The sequence below is a fragment of the Monodelphis domestica genome, chromosome 1 (assembly GCF_027887165.1).
Source record: "Monodelphis domestica isolate mMonDom1 chromosome 1, mMonDom1.pri, whole genome shotgun sequence".
Lineage (NCBI taxonomy): Eukaryota > Metazoa > Chordata > Mammalia > Didelphimorphia > Didelphidae > Monodelphis > Monodelphis domestica.
This window is the reverse complement of record NC_077227.1, coordinates 440,930,343-440,952,572: the sequence shown is the minus strand read 5'-3', so window position 1 is coordinate 440,952,572 and position 22,230 is coordinate 440,930,343.

The window sequence follows — 22,230 nt, the reverse complement described above, 5'->3', positions numbered from 1 at the left end:
CATTTCTTTAATCAATAGTGATACAGTATATTTTTCATATGATTATTGATAGCTTTGATATCTTCATGTGAGAACTGTCTATTTATATCTTTTGACCATTTCTCCATTGGGGAATGATTTGTAATCATATAAATTTGACTTAGGTCTCCAAATATTAAAAAAAATGAGACCTTTATCTCTCTCTCTATAAATATATAATAATTTTATAATATATTCATATATTACATATAATTTTTATAAGTATAAAATATACATATTATTTTATCATTCATAGTCATTCTCGATCACCGAGAGACTACCACTAGAATTTTATCATTCATATTAGTGAAATTTACTATCAAAATTTTTGTCTCAGTTTGTTGTTTCTCTTCTATTCTTCATTGCATCAGTTTTATTTGTACCAAATCGTTTTAATTTAATATAATCAAAGTTATTCATTTTACATCACAATGTTCTCGATCTCTAATTTGGTCACAAACTGAGGCAAACAGGGTTGACTTGACGAGGGTCCCACAGTTAGCAAATGATTGAGGCCACTCTGTTTTCATTGATATGGGGAAACTCCAAGATGAAGAAATTCCTCCTATCAAGAGATGTTGCCACCTAAACTGAACAACTTATAGTCTTAGTAAGTTGTCTAGAACAATGGTTTTTCAAATTCATGTAGAAATGGAGGTAAGTAATCGCTAACGTAAGAGTCTCTATGGACTACCTAGTAGCTTAGTTTTAAAATGTGACATTAAGTGTATTGTCTTGGGAGTCTACTGAGCGCACCTCTGGCCTTGATCACTGAGAAGTTAAGTGATTTGATACAGCATGAATGTATCAGAGGTTGAACTTGAGCACATGTCTGCTTGGCTTCAAACTAGCTCTCTCTCTCTCTCTCTCTCTACTGTGCTATATTGTATTACAGGAATTTTAAATTCCTACATAAACATGAATTAATAGGGTTATCATCCCACTACTCTTCTGAGATTACTTGGCATAGCAGAAAAGAATACTAGACTTGGAGTAAAAAAGATGTGGGTTCAAATTTTGACTTAGCTATTTGCTACCTGTGGGGCCTCAAGCAAGTTACTTGATCTGTCCCAGACTCAGTTTTCTTATTTGTAAAATGGGAACAATGATAATACCTTTCTCACAGGGTTGTTGTAAGGATCAAATTTAGTAACAAATATAAAATATCTTGCAATCTTTTAGATCACTGTGTAAATGCCAGCTATTATTGTCATCATTACTTTGAAAAATATCTGAGTCAGATTCCATTTTAGTAAACTTCAAAGTTTTCCCTCATAATTTATCAGAAGCAGTATGGTTTAGTGGAAAGGATGCTGGATTTGGAGGCAGACAATCTGTGTTTACATCCTGGATCTGCCCCTTACTCTCTACTTGACTTTGGGCAAGTCATTTAACTTCTTCAGGCTCAGTTTCCCCATCTATAAGAAGAGGGTGTTGGACTAGTGAGCTTTGCTGTCCCTTCTAGTTCTAAATCTATGATCCTATAACTTGGTTCTAACTATTACCAAGTAGTAGGAAATCACTTAAACTCTTTAAGTCTCAGTTTCCCCACATGAAAAAAATGAGAGAAAAAGGGATGAATTAGATGATTTCTAAGGTCCTTTCTAGCTGTAAACCTATGATCTTATGTAATTAAATTCTACTCAAAGCTAAATCATATTTATTATTAAATGCAACTTAGCTTTGAGTAGAACTTAATAGTTTTTAATAATATTAATATGGTAGAAAAAATGCTTCACTTAGGATAGGGAACAAGGATATCTGGGTTTGAGTCCTGTCTCTAACACTTGCTAACTGTGTGATCATGGGTACTCCCTTAACCTCTCATTTGCCTTTATTTTACAACAAAAATGGGGGTAATAATATCTATAGTAATACCCCAAAACTTGTATGGAGATCAAATGAGATCATAGAATGCCAGAAAATTCTGTAATTATGAATCAGGTAGGGCAGGGATATTACTTTTCCCTTTGTCCAGAGGATGAAATTGATGCCAGTGGGGTTATAAGTTACCCAAGGTCATGCACTGAGTGGCTCCTAGGCCAGAGCTCTCTTCACAGTTCCATATTTTTTACTGCCTTTGGGGGCCTTTTCTTTTGTTTGGCATGCCCACATCCATATCCAAACAATGCTTTGCCTCCAAGTCTCTGAATTACAACTATATATCAGGCAAAAAGTTTTTTTTTAATTATTTTTATTTCATTAAATATTTCCCAATTACATGGAAAATTTTAACAATCATTTTAAAAAAAAATTAAGTTCTAAATTTTCTCTCTCTTTTCCTGTCTTCACCATCCCCTTGTAGAGAAGTCGTGTGATTTGATATTGATTATACAGGTGAACAGGACATGAAGTTTTGTAGTGTTTTTCCACACCAGTCAACTTATTCTTGTCTATTGCTCTTCCATTTTCTACTGACTCACTTAAGGAAAATAGATTTAGAACTAGAAGACTTTAATGCTCATCTAACCCAAGGCCTTTCTTTTTCCCATCAAGAAATGAAAGCTAAAATATCTTCTGTGTTTTGCCCATTTCGATACCATTAGGAAGTAACAGAATCAGGATTCACACCCAGGCCCTTTGACTTAAAGTTCATTTTCCTAATGCATTATGTTATCAATCTTCTTTCTGATTTTATACTGGAGTCAGTGATGGAACTCATCCAACTCCATAAGGACAAAGCAGCCTCCTGAGAAAAGGGTTATGGCCACTGCCTGAGTTATTTACCAAAAAAAAAAAATAATAATAATGGTGGGCCAAAGAGGGGTGAGGAAAAGGGAAATAGGAAAACAATGCCAGAGCTTCATTATTTGTGGCCATTAATCTCCTAAGAAGCTCTATGGACTTTCAAGTATTGCTAATTTATTTCTCACATATTTTAAAAATAAAAGCTTTGTTGGCATTAATCAGAGTAGCTGTGGTATGTATTACAAATTGGCTGACCTAAACTCACTCCACACTGAGCATGGAGGAGAAAGGAAGCAGAGTTGCTCTTGGGAGTAAAGAACTCTTTCGACTCTGGAATGTCTCATAGCATTCTGCCCCTTTCTTCAATATTTCAGTGCTGTACATCAAAGAGCAATGATTTCATCTGTATGGGCCTTCCCTGCACTAGTGCCTGTAGTAACATTTCATTGCCTTAGGCAGTATTTCCTGAGTTGCTATGGCCAAAAAGATTAATCACCCCGGGCCAGCCTTCTGGTCATGATCCTCCTTGCACTTAGCTAGTGACATCTTCATTCATCTTGCATTTCACACTCAGGATCCAAATTCAGGCCCAGTTGGGAATTCCCTGTGATCTATCTAATCTGGCATCTTTGTTAGCCTAGCATTTTAAAAAGCAATTGCCTTTGGGAATTAAAGCATCAAGGTAAGCTGGTAATGCACTTCCCTGCTTTAGGCTGAGCTACCATTTGAGTTTGCGCTCTAATAATAGGTGATACTAATATAGCTCTTTGAGATTTGTAAAGTTCCCTTGATCCTCAATAGCCCTGTGACATAGGTATTTTATTATTCCCATTTTGTAGATGAGGAAACTGAGACTCAGAATTAAAATTACTTGCCCGCACTCAAAAGCTATTAAGAATATGAGGAAGAAGAGCCCTCTAGTTACCAAGTTATACCACCTCTCCTATTGTGAAATTCTCCCATAAAATAAAAAATCAATCAATCAAAGAACAAGTGCTTATTAATCATTTACACATTACCAGGCAATGAGTCAAATGTTGGTGATGCAAAGACAAAATTGAGACAGTATTTACCCTCAGTTCCTTATACTGAAGACAATGTATAAGCACATATACATGAATACATGCATATGCATTTGCATATATGTATACATACATACATTATATATATATAATAGACATGATGCTCCTTGTACTTAGCTAATGACATCTTCATTCATCTTGCATTTCACACTCAGGATCCAAATTCAGGCCCAGTTGGGAATTCCCTGTGATCTGTCTAATCTAATCTATTGTATGTCTATCTATCTATCTATCTATCTATCTATCTATCTATCTATCTATCTATCTACATATATAAGACAAAATGAAAACAAGATGTTATGGAGAGAAAAATAGTTAAGAGAATCAGGAAAGGTTTTATAAAGAAGTTTGTGAGTTAAAGGTCCCAAAAATCCAATCTACAATAAAAGTCAATAGAGGCAGAGATCCTAGAACTAATCAATTTACTAGGGAGAACAATAGTCCCTAAACAATTGGAATCAAGACCTGTCCCTGGGTCAAGCATTTCTGCATGGATTTTTTGAATTTTTGAGAAATCTCTCAAAATAGAATGAATTGATACAGTTCATGATTGGTCAGTTTCAGAAGCAGAACTTCTACAGTTGACTAAGGGACATACATGCCCATCAATTGCCATTGTTCAGGCAGGGTTTAGACATTAGCACTCTGGGTCTTTCTATAAGCAATTATGAACATTAGGTGTGAAAGAACGAACAGAGATATATAAAGGAACTAATTGATAAATCTACATATCTTATATGTCAAATAAGAATAATATAATCATTACTACAGGGTAGATTAATTCTAACCTACATGACTTCTATTCTAACAGTATGAACTGAGTCAATCTCAATTCTGTCCTATCTAAGTTGCTAAAGCAATCATTGATACTTAGTAAAATACAATGAACTGAGTGAATTCTGATTAATCTGAGCAGGAGTATCAAAATTACTCTCACTGTTTGAGCTGGACATTATGAGAGAGAGAAAGATGAAGAGGGAGTGCTTAAAGGCCAGGCAATATGGGAGATGAAACATCACAAGGATGGAATCGAAAGGCTAATGTGACTTGATCATGGAGTGTATAGAAGGGGATAATGTACAAGAAACCTGGAAAGATAAAGGAGCCAGGTTGTGAAGGACAGCATTCAATATCAATCAGAGAAGATTATAGTCAATCCTATAGGTAATAGGGAGCCCCTGGAGCTTAATGATGATGGAATGGGTTGGGGAGGAGGAGGGATGACATGGTCAGATCTGAGTTGTAGGAAAAAATCACCTTGGTGACCATGAGCAGAGTGGATTGATGCAATGAGAGGCTATTGCAAAGTCAATGAGAGAGGTGATAAGGGTCTGATCTAGATTGATGGTTATGAGAGGAAATGTTTTGAAGGCATCTTTAAATGTGGTTAGCTTTGACTGCCAAAAATAGAATGTTTATTGTGGCCACAACCTGGCAGCAAAAGGTCCCTTATGGGCAGTACACAGCATAGGCCCTCTATCTCCAGCTATGCTTACATCAAGCATGTTGGCCATTACCTAACCAACTCAAAATAGAAATTCTTCTGGTGTATTATTTTTCCCTGGCCCACTGAAATGCAATATTTCCTCTGCCTCAGAATTCATTGTAGTTTTATGCCTTAATTCAATTTGGGATCTAAAACAGAGGCAAATCAACGAAATACATTGCTTTTATCACAGGAGGTATCTTGAAACATATTTTGGTGTCTGGTTTCCTGTATTGCTTGAACATGAATTTCTTTAATAAATTATATGAGACACACTTGACTTGTGTTCTTATCATAACCAGATCTGTCAGGGGAGAACTGATTGCTAGGAAATGTTCCAACTTTTTGTTTTTAATATCTAGGCACTTCATTGTGTTATTAATTTGCTTATAGAATAGAGAGGGGACTGACTGATCTTTGTGGTCCTAGAATGCCAGGATGATTCATTGTAGGCTGTGTGTGTAATAATGATAGTTAACATAATAGTGCTTTAAGATTTATGTTGTGCTTTATATACATTAACTCATTTATCCTTACATCAGCCCATGAAAGGACATGCTATTATTATTCCCATTTTATAAATGAAGAAACTGAGGTTGAGAGTAATTCAGTGACTTGATCTGGTTCACTCAGTTTGTGATTGTATGAGGTGGAATTAGAACAGAGGTCTCTCTGGCACCAAATTCATTATTTCATCCATTATGCTATGTTTGTTGGGCCATACATTGACAGCTAGAAAATGAAAAGAGTTGGGAGCAGGGATTTGAAGTGAGAAATTCCTAGAATCACAAGTCTATGGTTTTAGAGTTGCATCTAACCTCACAATTCACATAGAAATGAATGGTAATGAAAATATTCTGTTTAGTTCAATAAGCATCCATTAACTTCCTACTGGGTACAGGGAACACTCAGACAGGTGCTATTTGTTTAAAGTTCCAAAATAATCAATAGCTACTATTTCTATAGAAGTTTAAGGTTTGGAGGCATTTAAGTGACTCAGTGAATTAAGAGCCAGGCTAAGGGACAGGAGGCCCTAGGTTCAAATTTTACCTCAGACACTTGCTAACTGTGTAACCTTGGGCAAGTGACTTAACACCAATTTCCGCACCCTTCGGAACCAATACACAGTATTGATTAGAAGACAGGAAGTTGGTGTTTAAAAAAATAAGTTGAAGGTTTGCAAAGTACTTGAATTACAGTCTTTCATTTTAACCTAAGTACAGTTTTTAAAGGTAAGTGTCACAAGTATTTTTATTCTCTTTTTACTAATAATTTGTCCAGTCACACAACTAATATATTCTAGGAAATGCAGGCTTAGAATTCATTTCTCTTCTGGCCAGAGCCCTTGTCAAGGTTAGAAATGGCACTGGGAACTAAAGTTTCATCTTTGTGGAAAAATTCCAGCATGGAAAGTCCCTTCACCAATATGGTTTGATAAGTTATCTTAGAGGGTTGCCTGGGGACTGTGAGATATGGAATGTTTTGTACATGTTTGCAATATTTTTCAGAGTTAAGACTTGGTCGGGGTCTTTTTGATGCCAATGTTGGCCTCCAGCTTCTATGTCAAAGCCATAGCTAGACATTTTTGCTTCTAGAGCAAGGAAGGTGGGGAAACTACTAAGGATATGGCTATTGAGGGAAGGAAGGGATTTCTGGAGCATTGAAAGGTATCTATATTATAGAAGAACTGTTGGGGAGGTAGAAGTGGGGGATGGGTAAGGGTGGAGGTATATGGGAAGGAGGTACATCATGGGAGGAGGCCACTATCACTGAAAATACATGATGATGAATAGGAATTAACTGGGTTTCAACTTCTGGGTTGGGATTGAAATACATCCCAGAAAGGAATGTTGTTACTTTCTAGATTTCTTTATTCTAGGACGCCAATGACTTCTAAGCACACTATCTTTGTTTTAACTCTGCCACTGACTTTTTAGTCACTTTTTAATCATGTTTAACTCTTCGTGACCTCATTTGGCATTTTCTTAGCAAAGATACTGGAGCAGTTTGCCATTTACCTCTCCAGCTCATTTTACAGATAAGGAAAATGAGGCAAACAGGATTCAACATTTTCTACTATACAGCTCTGTCTTTTTATTTTAGTAAGAAACTAATAAGAAAAGAAGTATTTGCTCTAGTAGGAAACTTAGTTTCCAATCTTCCTTAGGGTCTTGTTATCATTTAGCTATCATTATCCAATTCAAGATGTTCATTGGAAAAGATTTAATGAAGTGATTTAGAAGTTTGAGTTTTGTTTTTGGAGCAAAACTGTGCTTTCAATGGTGCAGACAATAATAGTAAAAAGTCATGTATTAGGCACTTACTAGGTGCCAGGCATTGTGCTAAGTACTGGGGATACAAGTATGTATAAAAAGACTACCTTCCCCTCCATGAGTTTACAGTCTCACAGGGAAATAAAATACACACAGACACATACGTTATAAAGAATGAGGGTGAGAAAGTATTTAGCATGAGCCATGATATCCAAAGAATTCCAAAAATAGTGCAGCTGGTCGAAAATGAGAAGAAGCCATTAATGGAAGTTTTGTAGCTCATAGCTCTGCCCTCTAGTCAGAGGTATCAAGATTGATTTGAGATGCTATAGGCATATGATTATGTTGGAATAATTCTTTGCCATGAGAAGTGACAAACAGGTTAATTTTGGGAAAACATGGGAAGACTTACATGAAATTATGAAGAGAGAAATGAGTGGAGCCAAGAGAACACTCTTACATACAGCAACAGAAATGTTATTTGAAGAATGACATGTCATTTCAGAGAAAAAACTGATAAATAGAAATAAGACATATTTTATGTGTATATATATATATATATATATATATATATATAATTTTTTTTGGTAAAATGAAGCCTTCCTTAATGGAGGGAGAAAGGAGAAAGTTAATCATTTATTTCAATTTAACAAATTAATTATTTTTTAAAAGGTTGTTTTGATCTTGCAGTAGGATGAGATTTTCTAGTGATGAGTTCACTGGGATGTGAAGTCATGATGAGGAGGTTAAAAAATAGTTTAAGTATGATATAGGGGGGTCACAGAAAGGAACTTTCTCTACGACTGAAATTGGGAATCTTCAATTCATAATCTTGGCAAGTTTCCAGGGATGCAGATTTACAGAGTATCAGATGAGCAAGGACAAGATTTGAACCCAGGTCTTTCTGATTCTGAAGACACCATTCTATGTACCATGAACTCTACCTTTCAAAGAAACAATAACATCTTGAGAATTAGGAGCTGATCATTTTTTAAATTTAAATTATTTTATTTAGTCAATTTATAACATTAATTCTTGGTTACAAGAATCATATTTTTTTTTCCTCCGTCCCCTATCCCAACCCTTCCCATAGCTGACATACACTTTGTCCCTGATCAAAATCTATTTCCATGTTGTTGGGGTTTGCATTAGGCAGTTCATTTAGAGTCTACATCCCCAGCCGTATCCACTCGACACATGTATTCAAGCAGTTGGTTTCTTCTTTGTTTCTGCTCCCACAGTTTTTCCTCTGAATGTGGATAGTGTTCTTTCTTGTAGATCCCTCTGAGTTTTTCAGGATCACTGCATTGTCACTAATGGAGAAGTCCATTACATTCAGTTGTACCACAGTGTATAAGTTTCTGTGTACAATGTTCTCCTGGTTCTGCTTCTTTCACTCTGCATCAATTCCTGGAGGCCATTCCAGTTCACTTGGAATTCGTCCAGTTTATTATAACATTGAGCACAATAGTATTCCATCACCAACATATACCACAATTTGTTCAGCCATTCTCCAATTGATGGGCATCCCCTCATTTTCCAATTTTTGGCCACCACAAAGAGCACAGCTAAGAATATTCTTGTACAAGTCTTTTTTCCTTAATATCTCTTTGGGGTACAAACCCAGCAATGCTATGGCTGGATCAAAGGGCAGACAGTCTTTTAGATCCTTTTGGACATAATTCCAAATTGCCCTCCAGAATGGTTGGATTAATTCACAACTCCACCAGCAATGCATTAATGTACCCACTTTGCCACAACCAATGCTGGAGGCAGCATTCATTATTCTTTCAGTTGTTGTCATGTTAGCCAATCTGCTAGGTGTGAGGTGATACCTCAGAGTTGTTTTGATTTGCATCTCTCTGATTATAAGAGATATAGAACACTTTTTCATGTGCTTATTAATAGTTTTGACTTCTTTAACTGACAGTTGCCTGTTCATGTCCCTTGCCCATTTATCAATTGGAGAATGGCTTGATTTTTTGTACAATTGATTTAGCTTAGCTCTTTGTAAATTTGAGTAATTAGACTTTTGTCAGAGGTTTTTGTTATGAAGATTGTTTCCCAATTTGTTGCTTTCCTTCTAATTTTGGTTTCATTGGTTTTGTTTTTACAGAAACTTTTAAATTTGATTTAATCAAAATTATTGATTTTACATTTTGTGGGTTTTTTTCTAGCTCTTGCTTGGTTTTAAAATCTTTCCTTTCCCAAAGATCTGACAAGTATACTATTGTGTGATCACCTAATTTGCTTATAGTTTCCTTCTTTATATTCAGGTCATTCAACCATTCTGAGTTTATTTTGGTATAGATTGTGAGATGTTGATCTAAACCTAATCTCCCCCATACTGTCTTCCAATTTTCCAAGCAGTTTTATCAAATAGTGGATTTGGGTCCCCAAAGCTGGGATCTTTGAGCTTATCATAGACTGTCTTGCTGAGGTTACTTACCCAAAGTCTATTCCACTGATCCTCCTTTCTGTCACTTAGCCAGTACCGAATTGTTTTGATGACCACTGCTTCATAGTACAGTTTGACATCTGGGACTGCAAGGCCACCTTCCTATGCATTTGTTTTTCATAATTTCCCTGGATATCCTTGATCTTTTTTTTCTTCCAAATGAACTTTGTTATGTTTTTTTTTTTCTAATTCAGTAAAAAAGTTTTTTGGTAGTTTAATGGGTATGGCACTAAATAAGTAAATTAATTAGAGTAGGATTGTCATTTTTATTATGGTAGCTCATCCGACACATTAGCAATTAATGTTTTTCCAATTGTTTAGATATAGTTTTAATTGTGTGGAGAGTGTTTTGTAGTTGTGTTCATATAGTTCCTGTGTTTGTCTCAGCAGATAGAGTCCTAAGTATTTTATATTGCCTAGGGTGATTTTAAATGGAATTTCTCTTTCTAATTCTTGATGCTGAGATATGTTGGAGATATATTGAAATGCTGATGACATATATGGGTTTATTTTGTATCCTGCAACTTTGCTAAAGTTGTTGATTATTTTGACTAGCTTTTTGGTAGATTCTCTAGGATTCTTAATGTAGACCATGATATCATCTGCAAAGAATGATAGCTTGGTCTCCTTGTTGCCATTTTTTTTTTGGTGAGTGCAGATTTTTATTTATTTATTTTTTAAATTTTATTTGGTCATTTTCAAACATTATTCATTGGAAACAAAGATCATTTTCATTTCCTCCCCCCCGCCCCCACCAACCCTCCTATAGCCGATGCTCAGTTCCACTGGGTATCACATGTGTCCTTGTTTCGAACCCATTTCCATGTTGTTGGTATTTGCATTAGGGTGTTCATTTAGAGTCTCTCCTCAATCATATTCCCCCAACCCCTGTAGTCAAGAAGTTGCTTTTCCTTGGTGTTTTTGCTCCCACAGTTTGTCTTCTGCTTGTAGATAGTGTTTTTTCTCCTAGATCCCTGCAGATTGTTTAGGGACATTGCATTGACACTAATGGGGAAGTCTATAACGTTCGATTGTACCACAGTGTATCAGTCTCCATGTATAACATTTTCCTGGTTCTGCTCCTTTTGCTCTGCATCACTTCCTGGAGGTTGTTCCAGTCTTCATGGAATTCCTCCACTTTATTATTTCTTTTAGCACAATAGTATTCCATCACCAACATATACCACAATTTATTCAGCCATTCTCCAATTGAAGGGCATCCCCTCATTTTCCAATTTTTGGCCACCACAAAGAGCACAGCTATGAATATTCTTGTACAAGTCTTTTTCCTTATTATCTCTTTGGGGTACAAACCCAGCAGTGCTATAGCTGGATCAAAGGGCAGACAGTCTTTTATCACCCTTTGGGCATAGTTCCAAATTGCCCTCCAAAATGGTTGGATCAATTCACAACTCCACTAGCAATGAATTAATGTCCCTATTTTGCCACATCCCCTCCAGCATTCAGTGCTTTCCTCTGCTGTCATGTTAGCCAATCTGCTAGGTGTGAGATGATACTTCAGAGTTGTTTTGATTTGCATCTCTCTGATTATAAGAGATTTAGAACACTCTTTCATGTGCTTATTAATAGTTTGGTTTCTTTATCTGAAAACTGCCTATTCATGTCCCCTGCCCATTTATCAATTGGAGAATGGCTTGTGTTTTGTACAATTGATTTAGCTCTTTATAAATTTGAGTAATTAAACCTTTGTCAGAGGTTTTTATGAAGATTGTTTACCAATTTGTTGCTTCCCTTCTGATTTTAGTTACATTGGTTTTGTTTGTACAAAAACTTTATAATTTTATGTAGTCAAAATTATTTATTTTACATTTTGTGACTCTAAGTCTTGCTTGGTTTTAAAATCTTTCCCTTCCCAAAGGTCTGACATGTATAATATTCTGTGTTTGCCTCGTTGCCTATTTTAATACCTTCAATTTCTTTTTCTTCTCTAATTGCTACCGCTAGTGTTTCTAGTACAAAGTTAAATAATAGAGGTGATAATAGGCATCCTTGTTTCACTCCTGATCTTATTAGGATGGCTTCTAGTTTATCCCTATTGCAGATGATGTTTGCTGATGGTTTTAGATATATACTGTTTATTATTTTTAGGAACAGCCCTTCTATTCCGAATGAGTGTTGTATTTTGTCAAAGGTTTTTTCTACATCTATTGAGATAATCATGTGATTTTTGTTGGTTTGCTTGCTAATATGGTCAATTAATGTGGATGGTTTTCCTAATATTGAACCATACTTGCATTCCTGGTATGAATCCTACCTGGTTATAGTGGATAACACTTTTGATTATTTGCTGTAGTCTTTTTACTAGTATCCTATTTAAGATTTTTGGATCTATATTCGTTAGGGAGATTGGTCTATAATTTCCTTTCTCTCTTTTTGTGCTGCCTAGCTTTGGAATCAGTACCATATTTTTGTTTTAAAAGGAATTTGGTAGGACTCCTTCTTTGCTTATTCTGTCAAATGGTTTGTATAATATTGGGATTAGTTGTTCTTTGAATGTTTGATAAAATTCATTTGTGAATCCATCTGGACCTGAGGATTTTTTCTTAGAGAGTTCTTTGATGGCTTGTTCAATTTCTTTTTCTGATATGGGGTTGTTTAGGTAGTCTATTTCTTCCTCTGTTAGTCTAGGCAATTTATATTCTTGTAAATATTCATCCATATCACCCAGATTTCCATATTTATTGCCATATACTTGGGCATCATGGTTTTTAATAATTGCCTTAATTTCCTCTTCCTTTGAGGTGAGGTCTCCCTTTTCATCTTGGATACTATTCTTTTCATTTTATTCTTTCCTTTTTTTAATTATATTGAGCAATACGTTGTGTATTTTATTTGTTTTTTCAAAGTACCAGCTTCTAGTCTTATTTATTAAATCAATAGTTCTTTGAATTTCAATTTTATTAATTTCTCCTTTGGTTTTTAGGATCTCTAAATTAGACTTTATCTGAGGATTTTTAATTTGTTCACTTTCTATTTTTTTTATTTGTTTGTCCAATTCATTGATCTCTGCCTTCCCTAATTTTTTAATATGTGAACTCAAGGATACAAATTTTCCCCTGAGTATTTCTTTTGCTGCCTCACATAGATTTTGAAAGGATGTCTCATCATTGTCATTTTCTTCAATGAAATTATTTATTGTTTCTATTATTTGTTCTTTAAGTAATTGATTTTGGAGAATCATATTGTTTAATTTCCAGTTAATTTTTGATTTGCTTCTCCATATACCCTTACTAATTATCATTTTCATTGCATTTTGATCTGAGAAGGTTGCATTTATTATTTCTGATCTTTTACACTTATTTGCAATATTTTTATGCCCTTGTATATGGTAAATCTTTTTGAATGTACCATGTGCTGCTGAAAAGAAGGTGTATTCCTTTTTGTACCTATTTACTTTTCTCCACATAACTACTAACCCTAATTTTTCTAAGATTTCATTTACTTCTCTTACATCTCTCTTGTTTCTTTTTTTTGGTTTGATTTATCTAGTTCTGATAGAAGAAGTTTCAGATCCCCTAATAGTATAGTTTTATTATCTATTTCATCCTAGAGCTCCACTAGTTTCTCCTTTAGAAATTTGGATGCTAGGCCATTTGGTCTATACATGTTGAATACTGATATTTCTCTATTGTCTATACTTTTTTTTTTAATCAGGATATAATTATCTTCCCTATCTCTTTTGACTAGATCTATTTTTACTTATATTTTATTTATATACACACATATGTATGTATTTATGCATACATATGTCTCTCTCTACATATATATTTATATCTTGGCATTTCATCCTATATAGTTTGTCACTATTCCTTCTTAGTGTAATTCTTCTAGCTGCCCAGGTGATAGTAACATTTTTTGAGTTACCAATGACCTTTATTCTCATAGGAATACACATTTCAACTTATTGGATCTCTTTAAAAAATTTGTTGGTTTTTTTTGTTTGTTTGTTTTGTTTTGTTTTTCATTTTCCCCTATTTATTGATTCTCTTGAATTCTGTGCTTGGGCATCAAATTTTCTGTTCAGGTCTGATATTTTCTTTACAAATGCTTGGAATTCTTCTATTTTGTTAAATTTCCATACTTTCCCCTGTAAGAATATGGTCAGTTTTGCTGGGTAATTGATTCTTGGTTGTAGACCTAGTTCCCTTGCTTTACAGAATATTCAGTCCTTTAGTCTAGATGTAGTCAGATCCTGTATTCTTCTCACTGTGGTGTCATGGTGTCTGAATGACTTCTTAGTAGCTTGTAATATTTTTTCTTTGCTCTGATAATTCTTGAATTTGGCTATAACATTCCTGGATGTTGTTAGTTGGGGGTTAAGTAGAGGAGGTGATCTGTGGATTCTTTCAATCTCCACTTTTCCCTCTTGTTCTAGAATAACAGGGCAGTTTTCTTGGATAATTTCCTGTAGTATGGTGTCCAGGCTTTTTCTTTTGTCATGCTCTTCTGGTAAACCAATGATTCTTATGTTGTCGCTCCTGGAACGATTTACTAAATCTTCTGTTTTGTGAATGAGGCTCTTCATATTTTCCTCAATTTTCTCATTCTTTTGGTTTTGTTTTATAGTGTCCTGCTGCCTTGTGAAGTTGCTTGCTTCTAGTTGTTGTATTGTGGATATTAAAGTTTGGATTTCTTCCCTGGCTTTTTGGTCATCCTTCTCCTTCTGGACTGATTTTCTTTGGAGGTCATCTTTCATCTTCTATGTCTCATCTTTCATTTTCTTTGTCTCATCTTTTATTTTCTTTCTCTCTTCTTTCATCTCCTTTGCCTCACGTTCAAGCTGATTAATTTTGGCTTTCAAGATACTGTTTTCTGTTTTCAAATGATTTAACTTTCTTTTTAAGTTCTTTTCCCAGTTATCTTCAGCCTCTCTTAATTGTGTTTTGAATTGTATTTTAAGTTTTTCCAAAACCTGTAGCCAATTCACTGGAGTTTCTGTTTTTTTTTTTGCTTGGTGTTTCTTCATCCTTCTCTGTTCCATTTGCTCTTTGTTCATTGCCTAGATAGAAGCTATTGATTGTAATATTTTTCCTTTTTCTGTTGTTTGCTCATATTTACCCCTTCTTTATTCCCTGTAGTTACCTGCACTTTTGTTCCTCTAATTTGTGTGTGTGTGTGTGTTTGGGCTCTTCTGTCTGCTGTCACCCTTGGAGTTTTGTCAGAAAGTCTCTCAGCACAGTCTGTGGGGGAGGGGTGTTGGAGCTTTAGCTTCCCTGTCCTCTGGAAGCCTTGATGGGATTAAGTCCAGCTGAGCTGCAGAGCTGGATGTGCCCTGAGGCCAAAACCTGGGAGGGGGGACAATATGGAGTATCTCCACTGCTGCAACTAGGCTGCCTGCTTTGCACTTTGAGCTTCTTTTCTAACTGCTCTCCCACCTCCTGTTTGACACTCTGAGCTTGTCACAGCTTTGCCCACAAGGTTCTCCCTCCAGACCCACACCCTTGCCCACCCAGAGGTTCCAGCTACTACTGGAGGCTTAGAGCTCTGGGTGGGGGGAGGGGTCCTGGGACCTTCCTTCTTCCTTTCCCTTAGACCAAAGTGTTCTCAAATTCTGGCTTTTGGGGGGGGGGCATACCTTTTAAGTTGAGTCTTGCTTCTGTCTTTTTGTTAGGTTTGATTTTTAGTCCCCTAGAAGCATTTAGTTTGTAATCAGTAAGGAAGGGTTTTCAGAGGTCTGAACTTTTGCTGACTCTATGCCGCCATCTTGACTCTGCCTTTCAGGAGCTGATCATTTTTATCACACTCTGGTGTCCACAGATCATGGTTAAAACTTTATATTCCGATCTAGGATCATGCTCTGGGAGGAGCATTGGCAGCTGGAGCTGCTCAAAAGGAAGGTAAATAAGACAGTGAAGTTACTCAAAACCATTCCACAAATGTGGATTTATTGTATATTCTCTACTTTGCTAAAATTATTGATAGAAATTTATTTTAGAAATTTATTTTCTAAAAATATTTATTTAAAATTTTTTTATTTTCTAAAAATTTAGAAAAGGATTTTCTAAAAATATCATGATATCATATGTGAAAATATGATATATAAAGAAGTTACTTAAAGAAATAGGGGATGCTCCAGAGGAAAAAGAAATGCTGAAAAGGATTTGTGATCACTGTCTTCAACTACAGTATGTGACTGTTGCCTTGTTAAATAAAGAGGGATTCGAATTATTTTGCTTGGTCCTAGAGAAAAGAAGTAAGAATAATGGGTAGAAATGAAAGGGAAGCAAATTTTCATAGCTTTTATTTAAGCTTTTGGAAAATGCTTTTTCATATATTCTTCTTTATAATGTTGTTTATTCCCATTAGAATGTAGTCTTCTTGAGGACAGACACTGTTTTCTTTTCATTTTTATCTGTCTTCCCAGAGACTGGCACACAGAGTAAGTGCTTGATAAATTGTTTTTTGCTTAATTGATCCTCACAACAACCCAGAGAAATGAATGCTATGCTATTATTAGACCCATTTTATAGAAGAGAAACTAAGCACCAAGGGCTTATGTTAGTTGCCCTGGGTCACACAGCTAGTAAATATATGAGGCAGGATTCAAATTGAGGTCTTCCTGGTTCCTAGACTCTGCTTGAACATAGTACTCTGTTGTCTATGCCACCTAGATACTTCCAGATTTTGTTTTAGAACTGGTCAGAAATTGAATGACCTGACTTGGAAGGTTTTAAAGAACGAATGAATGCCTTGTCATTAGAGGCATTATCCTAGCTTTGAGGCATGGAAGATTTGTGCTTTAGGTCTGGGTCAGACTTTCAGCTCTCAGATGCATGGAATTTTCTATGCTTTTATTTTATTTTATATCCTTAAGGAGTAACTTAAGGACTAAGGATTACTCATTTCTTCAAGTCCCTTAAATAGGCTGCTGGCTCTAGAATAAATTTGTGGGCATAAAAAGAGGCACTTGAGCTGGAAGGTCCCTCCAAGCTTTGAATTTGATGAACCTATGATTTATTCTCCATTAACCAGGCAAGACATTTCCCCTCTCTGCCTCAGTTTTCTTATCTATACTATGAGTGTAATAAAGCACCATCTATCTCACAGGATGGAAGAAAGCCCTTTAGCAACAGCAAAGTGCTTTAAAAATGTTAACTATTATTATTAAGATCCCTTCTAGCTCTAATATTATATAGTTCTATGATTTTATAATTTGAGTTTCTCTGGGAAAGCTTCTAGATAAATAAAAAATATTATAGCGTTGTGGGTTTGTGTGTGTGTGTTAGAAGAAATGTGAATGGATAGAACTTCTTTCAGTCTTGGGACTTTCTGTGTCCTCCTGAGGTCATCTGGTTCATGCCCCTGCCTCCAGGTAGCAATGTCCCTCAACCCTCTCAGAGAAAGCCATAACCTTTCCTAGTCTGAAACCTCTGAAGGGAAAATGGGAAGCACAATTCCCCTCTGTAACTCTTATATTTTACATGACAACTTAGTCATTTCCATCACTTTCATCCACTCCTGAAAATGCATTTACCTGCAGGCTAGTAATATTAGCTACACTTTTATACTAATATGTCTCATATAGGCTAACACTCACTTGAGATTTAGTATATCTTTACTATGGAGAGCAGCAAATATTTTTTCTACATTTGCTTGTGCTGTTCAGCGATATTATGCGAACAAATTGAATTCTTCTTGACTTCAATGGATAAAGATACTCATTAGAGCAATTTCTTCTGTGCATATCAATAAACAATATGGATGTGTATGACTGAGCGGGCATCTAATTTACAGCATTCAGACTTGCCAATGCAAACTAGTTAATCCTTAATAAGCATGTTTTCAGGAATCATTTGCATTTGTTTAACATATGTATGATAAATATATTTAAATTAAATGTCTCTTAAGATACCTTGGCTCCAAGAGACAAGTACTGAGTTTTTGTGCTCTAGTCGACTTTTTGCTTAGCTTTGTGCTGTGGATTGCCTAGATGGTAAGAGGAAATGGGAGACAAGAGGTGCTTCCAAAGGTGAAGTTCCTACTTGAACAGTGTGGTCCTAACAGTAGCCAACTCTGCCCAATGCCACTTGGATCATATCATTTCTTTGCTCAAAAGTCTTCAATGGCTTTTCATTGCCTATAGGGTAAAATCCAAATTTCTTTGACTGACTGACATTCAAGTTCTTACACAATCTTACTCACTTACAAAAGCTATTACTTCAACTTTATTTCTTACAAATTCCCTTTATCAACTGGGTTGTCTACCCGAATTGATAGTTTCCTAACATTCCTAGTCAATTTCTGCTCTCTGACTTTTGGTCCATAATGTTCTTTTTTCCTGGAAAGACACCCAATCTTCTAGACCTAATTAAAATCCTATATCATTCATAAAATAGTTTCTAATGACTTTTTTAAAACCCTTATTTTCTCTTTTAGAATTAATACTATTAGTTACAAGGCAGAAGAGTAGTAACAGTTAGGAAATTGGAGTTAAGTGACTTGCCCAAGGTCACACAGCTAGAAGTGTCTGAGGCCATATTTGAACCCAGGACCTACCATCTCCAAGCCTGGCTCTTTTTCTACTGAGCCACCTAGCTGCCCCTTCCCTTGTAACTTTTAAATTTTAATGGTCTTTTCCTTTTCTAATCCCATAATAGTTATTTTCTGTCCCTTCTAATTTTCATTTAGTAAATAATGTCTTGTACTTTTTTTTCCTTTTAGAATCATTATCTTCCATCTTGCAATTGGTATTGTGTATTGCTTCCAAGGAAGAAGAGTAGTAAGGGCTAAGAAATGGGAGTTAAGTGACTTTCCATAGGTCACACAGCTAGGAAGGTCTGAGGTCAGACTTGACCTCTTGCCTTAGGGTTTGGCTCTCAATCCACTAAGACACACAGCTACCCCTGTAATATTTCTTATATTACCTTCTATTGCTATGGACCTTATCATAATAGGATCATAGACAATATATTTAGAGCTGGAAGGCCTTAGAGGCCATTTAGTCCAATTCTCTCGTTTTACTGATAAAGGAACTCAGGACTAGAGAGGTTAATTGATTTTCACATGGGTCATATCAATCTAGGATTGAACTCAGATCTTGAACTCAGTGTTCATTCTTTTGAACCCCTTTCATATCTTTAAGTATTATTATGACCCCAACAAGACTATGAAGTGTTTTTATTGGATTAGAGGATTGCCTATCAATGTCTTTTTAAAATTGTGGTTCCCAGAACTAAACATGATACTGCAAAGTGCTCTTACCAAGGCAGAGTACAGAGGAAGTATCATCTCCTTATTCTTAGAAGCTATGCCTCTCTTAGATAGAGACCAATATTACATTAGCTTTTTCTTTTCTTTTCTTTTTTAGAATGGGAGAATGATAGGGGGATCTTCTATATCATATATGAAGTCCACTTATTCTCTGTTTCAGATAAACTGCTGCCTAACCATCTTATATGTGTGAAACAGCTTTTCTCAATCCAAGTTTAAGACTTTCCATTTATCCCAGTTGTAGTTCATTTTATTATATTTATTTCAATGCTGATCAGTGTCTTTTTGTATTCCAACTCATCATCATCATCTCTCAAGCTTATTTCTCCCATTTTTATGTCACCCTTAAATTTAATGAGAATGCCACATATGCCTTTATCCAAATCATTGAAAAAAATCTTCAAGAGCATAGAATCAAGCATACAACCTTGGCTCACTCAGATGGTGACCTCCTGTCAAGGTGATATTGGACAATTAAAGACTACTCTTCAAATCTGGTAGATACTATTGTTTTTTTCCCATTTTAAGAGATGAGGAAATCAAAGCAAACAAATGACTTGTCCAGACTCATATAGTTAATGTCTGAGATAGGATTTTAATTTAGTTATTTTGACTCCAGGGCAGACAAATTGAGTAGTGAATAGAGCCTTGGGCCTCAAGTCAGGAAGATCTGAATTCACATGTACCCTAAGACATTAGCTGTATGATGCTGGGCAAGTCACTTAACCCTGTATGCTGATGTTTCCTCATCTTAAAAATGAGCCGGAGATGGGAATGGTTTAACCACTTCAGCATCTTTGTCAAGAAAATCCCAAGATGGAGTCATAAAGAGTGAGACACGGCTGAAATGACTAAATAACAATTTCCTGACTCAAGTCTGAATGACAATCTTCTAATATGGAGAGATTGTCAATTCCTTTCATGGATACTCTTCTGTGAAGCTTCAGGTTTTCCAAAATGGACAAGGCTGTCACTCATTAGAGAAAGTTCTAAGACAGCTCCATGGTGGGAACTGCTTCTCCTACCCAAGTCTTCTTCCTGACCATGAAATTGTGTTGGGGATGGGAACTGAAGAGAAAATAAAATGGAATTGTGTCAGAGATGGGAAATTAAGAAAGAAACCATTAATCAGAGCAAGAACAGGAGGGTAGACTTGAAGATTTAGCAGCTGTATGGAGTAGCAAGTAGTGAAGAGACCTAGAGCTGAGGACCTCTAAAACCTTAGGAGTGAGCAGATAGAACAAGCTAATCAGACTTTGGGAGCCTCTGGGAAGCTTAGGGTGATAACATGCCAGATTGTGTTCTCCTCTTCCAATAGTGGGGAAAAACAGAGGAATTAAGGAGAAAGTTGCTCACCATTCTTAGGAAACCTGGGAGGAGGCAGCCATTTGATATATGGGTCCAGAGAGCATTGACCATCTGATTCAATTCATTGTTTATAGCCTTTCCTATTCTACTATAGTTCAGTGTCTTTGTATTTTATTTGTTTTAGCATTCATGTGCCCTTTGCTGGCTTAGAGATGTATGAGCAGGGCCAGTAGGCATGGTTTTGAATGGATGATGACCCCAAATTGTACACTGTCTGGAAAGAAGAAGACTCTCTGATTTGTGTGCAGACCAGTGGGCCCTGGACAGGATAAATTATGCATTAATTCACTCATTTAATATAGTGGAATGTACACTGGATCTGGAGTCTGAGGACCTGAGTTTGAATCTGATTTCAATTACTCTCTGCCCCTGTGACCTTGGGCCACAGGTTCACTTGGGTGAGTTCACTTGTCTATGCCTCAGAAAGATGGAGTTGGATTACTTGACTTCTGAAGTCCCTCCCAGTCCTAAATATGTGATTCTAAAATCCTATAATACTCTGCCTTAAGTTCTATATGAAGGAATAGTCTAGTAGTAGAATAAGATAGCAATACAGTTAACTAAATGGGTCAATAGATAGACCATTAGAACTGGGATTAGGAGAGCCAGGTCTAGAGTCAGGAGGTCCTAGGCTCAAATCTGGCCTTAGACACTTCCTAGCTGTGTGATCCTGGGGAAGTCACTTAACCTCCATTGCCTAGCCCTTACTGCTCTTCTGACTTGGTACCAAGACATAATATTGATTTTAAGATGGAAGTTAAAGGTTTAAAAAAATAACGGGATTAGGAAGACCTGTGTACAAATCTAGCTTTACTTACTTATTAGTTGTGTGACCCTAGTCAAGTCCCTTAACCTTTGCCTTAATATCCTCATCTGTAAAATGATAATGATAGCATCTACCTAATTTACCAGTGTTGGCATAAGGATCAAATGAGATGCTATTTATAAAGCACCAAGTACAGTACTTTTTACATGGCATATAGTAGATACTAAATAAATGCTGACTATAATTATCATCATTAATATTATAAAAATATTCTACCATAAATACATTTAGAGGAGGGTGAAACAAAGAACCATGTGATATTTGAAAGACAGAAGCAAGGCAAACATCTACTGTATGGCCAGCCCCATTTTAAAGGATTTAAAAAGAGTGGACAGGTGGATGCCTCACTGGATAAAGTGCCAGGCCTGGAATGAGATCTTGGGTTCAAATTTGATTTCAGATTACTTCTTAGCTATGTGACCCTGGGCAAGTCACTTAACCTCCATTGCCTAGCCCTTATTGTTTTTTGCCTTGGACCCCTTACTTAGTATAAATTCTAAGACAGAAAGAAAGTGTATTAAAAAAAAAGATTTTGAAGCCCAAATTTCTTCCCTTGATCTGGTTACCTAGTAACAATAATAGCTTAGCATATATCCTGATCTTTAAGGTTTACACAATGTCTTTTATGTTTTTCATTTGATTTAGAAATAAAGTATATTATGTTATATTATAAGAAATAAAGTATATTATATTATAAGAAAATAAATACAAATAAATGATTTAAATAACAGTTTAGGAGAACAGGTTAAAGCAGTGTCAAGTCTGTATGTGATCACATGTCAAAGGAATTATACAGGTTG